This window comes from Neoarius graeffei, chromosome 21, assembly GCF_027579695.1.
Source record: "Neoarius graeffei isolate fNeoGra1 chromosome 21, fNeoGra1.pri, whole genome shotgun sequence".
Classification (NCBI taxonomy): Eukaryota; Metazoa; Chordata; class Actinopteri; order Siluriformes; family Ariidae; genus Neoarius; species Neoarius graeffei.
This window is the reverse complement of record NC_083589.1, coordinates 32,724,695-32,739,644: the sequence shown is the minus strand read 5'-3', so window position 1 is coordinate 32,739,644 and position 14,950 is coordinate 32,724,695.

Below are 14,950 nucleotides of genomic sequence, written 5' to 3'. Positions count from 1 at the left end.
GCCCTCGTCGGCCACGGGGCTCGAACACGGACCTTCTTGCTGTGAGGCAACAGCACTAACCACTACACCAGCATGCCACCATTGTTTATTCTATTTTAGGATATATACAGTGTCCTCTGTGATTATCCCCCCATAAAGATTAATAAAATTGGTTAGAAAAAAAAATCCATCTTTCAGTGAAGTAGCTTCATGTCACACTGAAAAATGAGAAAAAAATCAAACCTTTAATTGAAATAAATTAATTCAGAGAAAAACAAATCCCTCATCACAAAACAGATCTGGTTCTCAACCTGAGTTAGGAGTTGAAGATGAGCGTTTTTAAGAATTCCTGAGCATTACTATGCTGATTGAATGTGAGCAAGCATGCAGAGCTAGCTGTTGCTAGGCATTTTTACAGAGCTTTCACAGTCCAAACTGCTTCAGCAAGATGAGAACATCATGATCTAGTTGCAAGAAGGCATGGAAGGGATTACACATAGATAACTGCTGCATAGATTCTTCGACACAAATTATTGAGACATCAAGAAATCTGAAATCTGTTCATGCCCTGTGACAAATGTGAACTAGTTTACAAGCAGTAATGTTAGCAACATGAACATATTGTGCAGAAGGGTGGGTGGGATGACAGCAACATTGGGGGGGGGGAATGTCCAATTTGCAGATACATAGATATCTGTAGATTGCATTCTTGCATTATTTAATGAGGTAAAGGTGTGGAGACATATCTCTTGGCTCTCATGGCTAGCTTTTCCACATAACAAGAGGGGTATAATTCATTATTTTTCAACATACACTTGCCAGCTACTTTATTAGGAAGACCTTGCTTATTATGAACCCCTATCCTTCAGAACATCCACAATTTTTTCTTGGCCAATCTTGGAAACATTCTTTTGAGATTCTGGTCTTACTATTTGCACTTCTGGTAGATGCTAAACTGCACTCCATTGAGTACCTGTACTTTGTAATGACAAAGATCCATCCATTGCCTAATGGTTAGAGAAGCAGCTTTGGGAGCAAAAGGTCACTAGTTCAATTCCCTGGACCAGCAGGAATGGCTGAAATGCCCTTGAGCAAGGCATCTAACCCCCAACTGCTCCCCAGGCTGCTCCGTGTAGGTTGCTCTGGATAAGTGTGTCTGCTATTTTACAATAAAATTAATTTCTTCACATGTCCCAGCTTATTAGGAAGCTGGGGTCAGAGTGCAGGGCCCGACTGAGGATACAAAAACCTGGAAGCAGAAAAAGTTAAAGGCATCTCTCAAGGGCCTTGTGACCCTGAGTTTATCATCAGTAACCCAGTGGTTTAACTGCTGAGCCACCACTGCCCTTATAAACCATTATAACCATTACAGCTACAAAGGGGTCCATGTGGTCAGCAACTATACTCAGATAGGCTCTGACATTTAAAAATGTTCAGTTCATATTAAGGAGACCAATATTAGCCAAGAAACCATTCCCCACAGCATTACACCACTACCGCCACCATTTCTTAAAAAAAAAAAAAGGCAGGTTTAGTCCATGAATTCATGGTTTTGACATGAAATTGTGACCCTATCATTTGCATGTTTCAGGAAAAAGCTTTGGAACAGGCAATGTTTTTTCAACACTTCAGCCATGAGATTTGGTGAGTCTGTGTTCACGCTAACTTCAGAGTACTGATATTGGATGACAGGAGTCAAACCTGTTGCGATCTTCTGCTGTTGTAGCCCATACCCCTCAGGTTCAATGTGTAGGTGCAATAGGCTTATCAAATCAGTCTCATGTAAAAAGGGATCAGTCTCATAAATTCATTAATCATTAATTCAAGTGTCTAATAGTTTATAGCTAAACTATTAAAATCAATGGAATAACTTAGTGAAGATATATAGTTTTATATAGTTTGATATATAGTTTTATATAGTTTATAGATACATGGTTTTAGTGAGTATTGTAGCTCTAATGTAATATGTTTACTCTAGATCTATAACATTCATATAACAACCAAATGGGTGAAGGCAATTAGAATACTTGTTTGGCAGAGGTTGGCACTCAGTGAATGTTGTAACAACAGACAGGACACAGTTTATTCCAAAGATACCATTTATTGAAATAGCTGACATGAATTAGCAAACTAATACTGATCAGATATAGCAACAATAGCAGCCAAGGAATAATTCAATATAAATGGTGATACAATGTATACAGGTAATAATCAGTAGTGTATATGATGATAACTAAGGTACTAATGGTGATCAGAAGTAATAAGCTATATGCAAGTTTACAGTGTAGGGGCGAGTGGATGTTACAATGTGAAAGAGAAATCACATGTTTATGTGTGTGTGTGAGTATTTGTGTGTGTGAGAGTGTGTGTGTGTAAGAGTGTGTGTGTGGGTGTAGGCGTGTGCGTGCGTGTGCGCAGCTGCATACTAACGAGATGAGGAGGAGCTAGGGAGAGAGGGCGTGGACAGGCGCACGACAAGGAGGAGGGGAGTGGGGGAACGAGGCTGTGTGCATGCGTGGGCGAGATGGGTGTGTGTGTGAGTATGTGAATGTAATGTGCGAGCCTTGTGCTCGGCCTTGCCTAAAAGGGGATGGGCAACAAGGAGAGCACACGAGGGAGAGAGAGACAAAGGATCTGTAGTTTAAAAACTAGTCTCGGCTAGGCCTTAAACCCAACTTCTACTCAACCCTTAGCTATCCATTAAATCCCAATGTTGAGGGGTGTCATGAGACGGAGGGAATTAAAACGAGAGAGAGAGAGAGAAAGAGAGAGAACGCATGCACGATATAACTAAATACAGATAGTAAACAAAGCAAATCAAACAACACGCGGTCTAAGACCGACTTTCATGTGAATCAAAATGCGTACATTTAAACCATGAATGAATTCAAATAAACAACACTCTTCACATTAACTAGCCACAACTAAGACTAACAATTGCTCAGATGCCAGCCTTACTTGAGATCGCTCTTGCTTGGCGACTGAAGTGCGCCGTCTGTTATCTGAAGACAGCACGGAGCACAGGTCCAGGGAAAAAAAACAGTTCTGTTCTTTTTACTTTCACAGCTCGTCAGCTGAAGATCTTTGGTGTCCCATCGGTCGTCCGATGATCTGGAAGGAATCTTGTTTGTAGTTCATTGACATTGTGAAAGGGAAAGGGATCCGGTCGCCTTTTCTCTTTAAAATACTATGTGGGCTGCAGTAACTAATCGGTTCAGTTATTATTGCAACTATGCGAAGATCAAATACATTGAACTTTGGCTAAAGGTCCAGTATCAATAGCTCGTTCTTTGTTCTTTGTTCTCCTGTACCACAGATGCAATGACGTCTCACGTGTGGAAACCCACCGCCAGAGAGAAGGAATTTCAATTTCGCCGCAGGTTTTAAGCATAGTCGTGACGTCACTGTATTTGGTATCCGGTATCATCTCTGTATCCAATACCATTACAGGGAGTCAGAAGAATGGGCGGAGATAGAACATGGCATCGAGTACAGGGATTGGTGTATTCAATGCTGTACAGTGAAAGGGAATTGGTTACTATGGCTATGGCATGGCAGCCCATCCCTACAAATGTCTTGTGCCTTTTGTAATGCATTTCTGCTCACTATGGTTGTATATTATGGTTACTATGCCCTGTCCAAACAAAGCTTGGCAGGGGATGTAGAAATGGGTTCCTTCTGTCCATCCGCCTGTCCATCTGTCCGTCTGTCTGGCTGTCCATCTGATCATGTTTTCATTTCCGGGCCATATCTTTAAACCTACTGAAGATATCTACATGAAACTTTGTATGCATATCAAGCGACATATCAACTGGTGCCTTTTGCTATTTTGGATTTTTGAAAAACAGTATTTTTCAAACATTTACATAAAAAACAGATTTTGACTTAGTTTCTAAGAGCAATGTCCGTTTCCGGAGCATATATCCAAAACTATTCATGATGCGGATTTGAAACTTGGTATACATGTTAACAAGGTGATGTAGATGTGCCTTTTCATACTAAGAAATTTGCAATATTTAAATTTTTCATATTTCCATGGAAACAATTTCAGACTGAGTCTCTCAGGTTTGTCTTAGGGGTAGGTTTTGTTTCCAGAGCAGAACTTGAAAACTATGAGTGGTATGGTCTTGAAAGTTGGTACATGTGTTGATTAATTAATGTATATGTGCCTTTTGATACTAATAAATGTGAGAAATTTAAATTTTTAGCTCACCTGGACCAAAGGTCCAGTGGGCTTATGCCATGGGCTGCTGAGGTCAGTGTAAAGAGGTAGGGTTGGTTTCCTGCAGCAGAATTTGAAAAATCTGACAAATAATTTCTTGAAACTTGGTATATAGTTGGTATATAGGGTGGGAGATATAGATGACTCTGTCTTCTTGTTTGACTTCCTATAGCTATCCGTTCAGCTCAAACCAATGCGGACAGACTCCTCTGACCTCTCACATCAACAAGGGACTCAAATTGTGGATGGTGATGTGAGAAAGGGCTATATCCCTGGTTTAAAAAATCATCTCACTTGTTATACCTCCCTTTTTATCCTTTATGAATTCTTGTCCTATGGAATATGACTATTAGCCCTATTTCAATTCAATTCGTATTTGAGATTTTACCATATGCTATGTAACCCTAAGGATGTCACACTAATGGCATTTGATAAGTTATGGGTTAATACACTTATGAGTTCAGCACTGACCTTCATGTGCATAGAGTCCAGTTAATAAGTGACCTCATTTAAAACAAAAACAAACAAACAAAAAAATTAGCCATGATAACCAGTGATATCCGGTAAACGATGTCAGGAGTCAGTTTTTAATATTCAGTTCCACAATCATGTGATGGACTATAATCCATTCAATAGTGCATTCTTGTCTTGCTCCCAATTCTCAGAGTAAGCTCTTGATCCCTATGACCGTGACTGAAGATATATGAACAAATAAAAGAATAAATTAATTAATTTCACTATCTCACTTTAATGAGGCTATAACTTTGAGTGGCTTCCTTATTTAACTCTCTGCAACAGATCAACCTACAATTAACAGTTATTCCACGAAATCAAGTTGTACATGAGCTGATAGTCGATGAGGTGCATAGCTCCGAGTTGGCTATAAGCCATGTACGATGAGATTGAGTGGAATAACTGTTTTATTCTATCCACATTCACTGGATTTTGAGAAACAGAGCATTCTTATTTGTATTTTTTGCAAATTCAATAAATACAATTTTACACAAAATGTCCGACAAAATCATTTCTGCTTAGAATGTAAACAAACCGGTGAAATGACAGTAGCAATTTGTGAAAAATGCTATAATAATAATTCTTGAAAAATCCAAAAAGATAAGAATGTATCATCAAATACTTTTATTTCATATTTTGTTGGGTTTTTTTTGTATTTTGGGGGATTTTGTTTGAGCAGAGTTTTTATTTCGTCCTTGGTTTGTTCAGCAACACACTCCGCCATTTTGTTTTCCTCTACTCATAGTATATGAGCTGAAAGCTTAGTAGGAGAGTAGTCAATCAGAGCATAACATTGCTCATATCCAGTGAATGTGGATAGAGTAATATCCCTTATACATTTAGTGTTCCAATTTGTCCACTGAATTAAAAAAAAAACTTGCAATCTTGCCTGTTTGCACAAATAATGTAGATATGAGTTCTTTCACATCGTCTTTCAGTAATTTTTCAAGTTCCCGAAAGTGCATTCTTTCAATTTGTTCTTATGACTGAGCTTCCTGTAGTTTATATATTTCTTTATCCAGCTCATCATCCTCTTTCAAAAGTTTCCCAAGGCCACTTGGTTGCTGCATGAATAGCTTCATGATTGCGCAAAATAAGAATAATGTCTGTTTCTCTCTCAGTGCAGCAAGTGGCTTTAAAACAGCTTGGTGGCATCACAAGTCACAAGCATTTGATACTTTTTCTCTCATTAGTGAGGATTCATACGCCCCCGTGCGCAACTAGAACAGTCTATGACACAAGATGACCCTAGCAACTACAGGGACACACATGTGTTCCTATTAAAGTGAGGACGGCTTATTGACAGCAGGGTGCAATCAGGTCTCACACCGATATCTATCTGCAGTTGGACTGCTATTACTAGTCAGCCATTGAGCTGAGTGGAGCCACGATCCCATTAAGAGCACTGAAGCCAATCAGAGTACCAGCCTCATGCTCACTCTTCCAGCCACTGGCTTTGTAATTGCCAGCCATCCAATTGGAGCTCATTAAAGAGTTTGGATTCTTAATTGCTGGTTGGATCAATGGCTCACTTATTAAAGATGGTCCTCCTGTCCAGCAGTGTCTCACCACAACACACAAGCATGGGCTCATTAGTGCACCTCCTTGGGCTTCCCTATTTCTACCTTCTCTCTCTCTCTCTCTCTCTCTCTGTCTATCACTATTTCACTCCCTCTTTCTGTATTCTGACTGACTGTTCCTCTTCCTCCAAATCCATACCTTAGTCTTTCTCCATTATCTTGTTCAGTCTTTTCATCCCTTTATCTCATTACTGCATTACTTATGGTAGAATGAATTAGTACATTACACATTCATCATGAGTGTTTAACTAGTCTCTGTGATATGCAAAAGGAAGTCTTATCTTAGGTGACTGACTTTGTTCTTGCTTTTCAGTTATCCACCAAACCATCAAAATCTAGCTGTTTAACAAGTTCCCATTCAATGTCCAGGGCGGCACGGTGGTGTAGTGGTTAGCAGTCGCCTCACCGCAAGAAGGTTCTGGGTTTGACCCCAGTGGCTGATGAGGGCCTTTCTATGTGGAGTTTGCATGTTCTCCCCATGTCTGTGTGGGTTTCCACCGGGTACTCCAGTTCCCCCCACAGTCCAAAGACATGCAGGTTAGGCTAATTGATGGCTCTAAATTGACCGGTGTGAATGTGAGTGTGAATGGTTGTTTGTCTCTATGGCTACGTTTACACTAGACCGTATCTGTCTCGTTTTCTTCGCGGATGCACTGTCCGTTTACATTAACCCCCCTGGAAAAGCGGGGAAACGGGAATCCGCCAGCGTCCACGTATTCAATCCAGATCGTGTCAGCTCCGGTGCTGTGTAAACATTCAGAATACGCGAATACGCTGTGCTGAGCTCTAGCTGGCGTCTCATTGGACAACGTCACTGTGACATCCACCTTCCTGATTCGCTGGCGTTGGTCATGTGACGCGACTGCTGAAAAACGGCGCGGACTTCCGCCTTGTATCACCTTTCATTAAAGAGTATAAAAGTATGAAAATACTGCAAATACTGATGCAAATACTGCCCACTGTGTAGTTATGATTGTCTTTAGGCTTGCCATCCTTCCACTTGCAAGTAATAAGTGATATGCGCTGGGATCACACACACAGCGGCTCAGTCCCGAATCGTGGCTTGTTCACTTCACTCGCGCACTCTGTGAGCTGCGCAGGGCCGGAGTGCGCACCCTCCAGAGGGCACTCGCTGTTCAGGGTGGAGTGATTTGGAGCGCAGAATGCCTGCGGAGCTGAGCGTATCCGCGTATTGGTGTTGCTGTGTGCACGGCTAACGGTTTTAGTGTAAACGCGAATCATTTTAAGAACGTTAATCTGATGATCCGCTGATTCGACGTAATGTAAACGTAGCCTCAGTGTCAGCCCTGTGATGATCTGGTGACTTGTCCAGGGTGTACCCCGCCTCTCGCCCATAGTCAGCTGGGATAGGCTCCAGCTTGCCCGTGACCTTGTACAGGATAAGTGGCTACAGATAATGGATGGATGGCCAGTCATTCAATCTCCAGCAGTTATAACATGTTGAACCTTCTTTGACCCATTTTAGTTTGTTTATAATCTGACTCATTATGCTTATTTTGCCTTTTAAATTTTCTTTGCATTGGCATGATTAATGTGGGTTTAGATGTTGATGGCTCATTCAAATTCTGTTACTGTACATTGACTAGCTTGTATATGATGTATCATGTTGTGTGTTGCCCAATTTTTCATGTAAAATCTCTCCTCCTCAGGGTCTTCCTAATAGCCAGTGCTTCTGTGCATGTGGCTAGTAGGCCCCACCAGTCGTCCAGTAACCTCGGATTTGTCGATAACTTGTTTTTTGCATCAATGGGACACCAATCTGCAAACTTCATTTAATCTCTAAACTTCTGAATTACTTTGGCCTACTGAAAGCACATTCTTATTCTGTATTTCACTTTTTTACTCCCAACCTCTTTGTGATTGCTGTCTCTTTTCCTCTCTACCACTGTCTCCCTCTCTGTCATCCCTTCCTTTATTTTTCTTTTGCTGTTTTCTCCCCACCCCTTCTGTATTTCTCTCTGCTTCATGTCATCTTTCTTCCTGTCTCTCTCTGTTTATCACTCTTTCTGTATTTCCTGCTCCCTGTCTCCCTTTCACCTTTTTACCCATTATGACTCTCTTTTTCTCCCTCTCCATCTGTTTTCCTCTTTTTCTATCCATCTGTTTGTCTCTGTCAACATTTCACACCATCTGCTTTCTTCTCACTGCACCTTTCTCTTGTCTACTCTTTGCCTTGCTACTTCTGTTTTGTCCCATCTCTCTCAATTAACTTGAATTCAATTCAGTCTAATTCAATACAGTTCAATTCACTGAAATAACAATGCACATTAGTTTAAAAAAAAAAAACCCTATAATCTGCCTATTTCTCTGTTGTCCTTCTTTCATTCAATCTTACTACAGTGGCACTCATCTCATCTCATTATCTCTAGCCGCTTTGTCCTGTTCTACAGGGTCGCAGGCAAGCTGGAGCCTATCCCAGCTGACTACGGGCGAAAGGCGGGGTACACCCTGGACAAGTCGCCAGGTCATCACAGGGCTGACACATAGACAACCATTCACACTCACACCTACGGTCAATTTAGAGTCACCAGTTAACCTAACCTGCATGTCTTTGGACTGTGGGGGAAACCGGAGCACCCGGAGGAAACCCACGCGGACACGGGGAGAACATGCAAACTCCACACAGAAAGGCCCTCGTCGGCCACAGGGCTCAAACCCGGACCTTCTTGCTGTGAGGCGACAGCGCTAACCACTACACCACCATGCCACCCATTCTAAAAATCATTCCTTTTAATATATATCCAAGGCCAAAAAAGTTGGAATGCTGTGTAAACTGTGAATAAAAACAGAATGTGATTATTTGAAATCATGGAAACCCTAGATTTTGTTGAAAATAGTACAAAGACAACATATCAAATGTTGAAACTGAGAATTTTTTTTTTTAAATATCTGCTCATTTTGAATTTGATGCCAGCAACATGTTTCAAAAAAAGTTGGGCCAGGGGCATGTTTGCCACTGTGTTGCATCACCTCTACTTTTAACAACACTCTGTAATTGTTTGGGAGCTGAGGGGACAGTTGCTGTAGTTTTGAAAGTGAAATGTTGTCCCATTCTTGCCTGATATACAATTTTATTTGCTGAACAGTTTGGCATCTCCGTTATTGTATATTGTGCTTCATAGTGCACCAGATGTTTCTACAGGTCTGGACTGCAGGCGGGCCAGTTTAGCACCTGGGCTCTTTTACTACCGAGCCATGCAGTTGTAATATGTACAGAAAGCGGTTTGGCATTGTCTTGCTGAAAGAAGAAAGGTTTTCCCTGAAAAAGATTTTGTCTGAATGGCAGTATATATTGCTCCAAAACCTGTATATATCATTCAGAATTAAAGATGTCTTCCCAGATGTTCAGGCTGCCCATGCCATGTGCACTAATGCACCTCCATACCATTACAGATGCTAGCTTTTGAACTGTGCACTGATAACATGCTGGATGGTCCCGCTCCTCTTTAGCCTGGAGGATGTGTTGTCCATGATTTCTAAAAATAATTTTAAATTTTGATTTTTCAGACCATAGGACAGTTTTCCACTTCATCTCAGTCCACCATAAAAGAGCTTGGGCCTAGAGAACACAGCGATTTTTCTGGATATTGTTTACGTTTTAACTTGCATTTGTGGATGCAGTAATGAATTGTTTTCATAGATGATAGTTTATTAAAGTGTTCCTGAGCCCATACAGTGATTTCCACTACAGACACATGTCTGCTTTTAATGCAGTCTCGCCTGAGGGCCTGAAGATCACAGGCATCCAATGTCAGTTTCCTTGTCCCTTTCATACAAAGATGTCTCCAGATTTTCTGAATCTTTTAATGATATTATGTCATGTAGTTTATGTGATCCCCAAATTCTTTGCAACTTTATGTTGAGGAATGTTATTTTTAAATTGTTGCACTGTTTGCCCATGCAGTATTTCACAGATTGGTGAACCCCTCCCTATCTTTACTTCTGAGAGACTCAGAATTTTTTTATTTTTAACATTACACAAAATTACCAGTCTTGTTTCCCCATCCCAATATTTTGAAGCATGTTGCTGGCATCAAATTCAAAATTAGCATATATTTTTCAAACACCAATAAAATTTATCAGTTTTAACATTTCCTCTATTGTCCTTGTACAATTTTCAATTAAATATAGGGTTTTCATGATTTACAAATTATTGCATTATGCTTTTATTTCCATTTTTCACAACCTTTCTGGAATTGGGTTGTATCTGTGATGTTTATTTTCTCCCAAACTGCCTTTCCCTCTCTCTTCCCTTGTGTCTGAGACTCTGATCCCTCACTGTCTCACTCTCTTTCTCTTTCTGTCTATCTCTCTGTCTCTTATCCTGTGTTACTGTCTCTCCCTCTTCATTTGTGTTGTCCACTTGCACTAAGGTGCTGAACACTCCTCTTCTGTCAGCTGAATAGTTGTGTTGAGCAAGAAGCTTTTGTGCCTCTTCGTCTCATAATAACAGCACAGGGAATTGATAACAGCTAAATCAATATTGCTACAAGGGTTGATTTTTGAGAATGGCTTAGAGCCAACCAAGTCAAAGCCTGAAGGGGTTTTCTTTCCATTTTCCTTTTTTTCTTGAGAAAAAAGGTCCTCAAAATGTCCTCATTACCACACCGCTTGCTTGTTAAAAATAACTACTGGGTTTAAGGAAATGAGTGCTTATTAAACACATCAGATCCGTTAGCCTGTCTCGGTTGTTACAGTTTCTCTGAATTCCGATTCCTGATTTGAATTTCAAATCTAATGAGAGTTCATGCCATCAGAGGCTCACTAATGAGAAAAGACTGCCTCATTAAATTCATCAGTCTATTCTCAGCACTATACTGACATCTAGGGGTAAAGAACGAGTAATGCAAAAAAAAAAAAAATCAGATGGCCTTTCTCAAGCCTTTTCCACCCATGTACTGTACAAGCAATCAGCCAGTGAGGACCAGTTCCTTGATGTTCATGGACCTTCATTATTGAACCAACCTGCCTGACTGCAAACACATTGCTACTGGTCCACTGGCAGTAACTCTGCTTTGATCTGCACCAAAAGAAGTTTGATGTGTGGTCTTCAATCTCAAGAACCTTTTCAGCATTCTCAAAAGATGTGCGAAAAACTTTCACTCTGGCCAAAATCTGGACACCAACATCTGCCACTCAGAGACATCTTTTTGATATAATTTTTTGCATCTTCTAAATGTCTTTGGGCTCAAAGGGAATTTCAACCACAATTAAATAGAACCAACCAACCAGCCTGCTGATCTCACTGCAATTATCCAGCAGCTGAAACTGAGGCATAGCAAACTGAGAATGTTGTTTCATCTTAAAAACATGTCTTCATGTAACTGAAGGATTTCATCTGTTCCCCTGAACTGTGGGAAATTCTCTAGCTTTTAGATCTCTGTGGAATTCACACTGATGATGTAAGAACTCTTGCTAGGATCACGTATGAATCAGTGACATCTCGAGGTGCTAACTGGCTAGAAACCAATGAAAAAAAATCCTGCCAGTCACTGATTTCAGTAAGACACTGCTTGTTATTACAGTGTCTTGCAAAAGTATTCATCCCCCTTGGTGTTTGTCCTGTTTTGTCGCATTACAAGCTGGAATTAAAATGGATGGGGGGGGGGGGCTTTAGTACCATTTGATTACACAACATGCCTACCACTTTAAAGGTGCAAGCTGTTTTTTTCTTTCTTTCTTTTTATTGTGACACAAACAATAATTAAGATGAAAAAAAAAAAAAACAAGAACAGAAATCTGGAGTGTGCACAGGTATTCACCCCCTAATGCCTAATGTCGATACTTTGTAGAGCCACTTTTTGCTGCAATTACAGCCTCAGGTCTCTTGGGGTATGTCTCAATTAGCTTACCACATCTAGGCACTAGGATTTTTGCCCATTCCTCAAGGCAAAACTGCTCCAACTCCTTCAAGTTAGATGGGTTGTGTTGGTGTACAGCAATCTTCAAGTTATGCCACAGATTCTCAATTGGATTGAGGTCTGAGCTTTGATTAGGCCATTCCAAGACATTTGAATGTTTCCCTTTAAACCATTCCAGTGTAGCTTTAGCAGTATGTTCAGGGTCATTGTCCTGCTGTAATGTGAACCTTTGTTCCAGTCTCAAACCTCGGGCTGGCTCAAACAGGTTTTCCTCTAGAATTGCCCTGTATTTAGTGCCATCCATCTTTCCTTTAGTCCTGACCAACTTTCCTGTCCCTGCAGATGAAAAACATCCCCACAGCATGCTGCTGCCACCACCATGTTTCACTGTAGGAATGGTGTTCTTAGGGTGATGGGAAGTGTTGGGTTTGCACCACACATGGGAAGTGTTGGGTGTGCACCACACTTTTTGGCCATCATGGCATTTTCCATGATAGCCAAAAAAGTTCAATTTTAGTCTCATCTGACCAGAGAATCTTCTTCCATGTGTCTGTGGGGTCTGCCATATGTTATTGGGCAAACTTAAAATGTGTTTTCTTAGGGTTTTTTTTTTTTTGAAGCAATGGCTTTTTTTCTGGCCACTCTTCCATAAAGTCCTGCTCTGTGGCATGTATGGCTTAAAGCAGTCCTATAGACAGATACTTCCATCTCCGCTGTGGATCTTTGCAGCTCTTTCAGTGTTATCTTTGGTGTCTTTGTTGCATCTCTGATTAATGCTCTCCTTGCCTGGTCTGTGAGTTTTGGTGGGTGGCGTTCTCTTGTCAGGTTTGTAGTGGTGCCATATTCTTTCTATTTTGCTATAATGGATTTAATGGTGCTCCCTGGGATATTCAGAGTTTGGGATATGTGTTTATAACCCAACCCTGATCCATACTTCTACATAACTTAGTCTCTGACCTGTTTGGAGTGCTCCTTGATTTTCATGTTGCTTGCTTAGTAGTGTTGCAGAGTCAGGGTCCTTCCAGAACAGGTTGATTTATACAGATATCATGTGACAGATCACATGACACTTTGATTGCACACAGGTGGAGCTTAATCAACTAATTATGTAACTTATGAAGTGAATTGTTTGGACCAGCTCTTATTGAAGGGATTTATCTGAAAGGGGGTGAATACCTATGCACACTCCAGATTTCTGTTTTTTTTTTCATCTTATTGTTTGTGTCACAATATAAAAAAAAAATGGCACCTTTAAAGTAGTAGGCATGTTGTGTAAATCAAATGGTGCTAACCCTCCAAAAATCCATTTTAATTCCATCTTGTAATGCAAAAAAAAAAAAAAAATAGGACAAACACAAAGGGGGATGAATACTTTTGCAAGACACTGTACCTCATCCATCCATCTATCCACCCATGAATTATCTATACTGCTTATCCATCAGGGTCTCAGGGAAGCTGGAGCCAATCCCAGCTGACTTTCAGTAGGGCACACCCTGAACAGGTTGCCAATAAATTGAATGAGGGTTCAATTCAAGGGCTATTACTCCTTCCAAACTTACTCACAGTTACAATGCCATGGAAAAATCAGTGGGCACAGGACAAGGTGGGTCTTAAACAGGGAGCTATGTCATGAAATTCTTTACATAACTCCAAAAGGTCTAGGAGTAGAACTGGGCATGATCCATCTCCCACTTTGCCCTACCTAGCCTGAACTTCTCACCCAAGAGAAGCTCTACAACACAGTTCACAACACACTTAAAGCAATGCTCTCAAGTGTCATGCATTGGGAGTGAGAGACACGCATTTCAAGCAGTTCACATGCTTACACACGACACCTTGTATCTCTCATGCACAGAAATTACTAGGACAATACCCACCAAAGTGCACCGCAATTTTTTAACTGTGGACAAAGAGCAGGCATCAAGCGGTTTCCCGCAGAGTTCAGGAATAGCTTGCCACACACCAGTCAATAAATTGAGAAATGTAGCTACCCAACAGCCAATCAAAAAATAGCATGGTTGTATCTGGGTAAAATTTACGCGATCCCACCAATAACTTTCCAAAGAAGATGATGCGGTGAAGTGCAGACCGACACACATCGGATGATGCGGGAGCGCCATATTTGATGAGTAGCCTACAGTACAGTAAGTCATCTCATTGTATGATTTAGTATTTCCTGAATGAAATTAGTACTTGCATCACAAAATTAATGAGAGCTGATGTTGGGGAATATTGTCTCCAGCTAATAACGTTAACTATCAGTTTGACCAGAGTCTGTGAGCTTGTCTCGCCACTTCAATCTGGAATCCTTGCTAATTTCAGCAGCTATTTATGACACCTGTTTTTAGTCCTAGTGTTGCACACTTGAATGAAAACTCAGTGTGATTTTTTATCTCTTCCTTTACTGGGTACTTGCCAAACTGCAAAATACACAGATATAGTAGTAGATCGTTATGCGCTTCTGTTTACACGGTCTCTCGCTTAGCACTACAGTACATGTGCTTGCCTTGTTTACTCCTGAGCAGTGCTCACTTTAGCGGGTACCACGCCACACAAAGAAACCACACCTCTCTTTATGTACTACTCATCACAGAAACTGGAGCACAGATACTATTTTGTGAGCTACACTGCTACACAGAACAATGCATATACAATACATACAAAACATTTGAAATGAAATAACTTGAAAAATATATAGGAAGGGGGGGTGGCTTATTCTGTTACCATTTCTTGTCCTTACACTAGTGTAGTCATATTTCCATTATCTGTTTTTG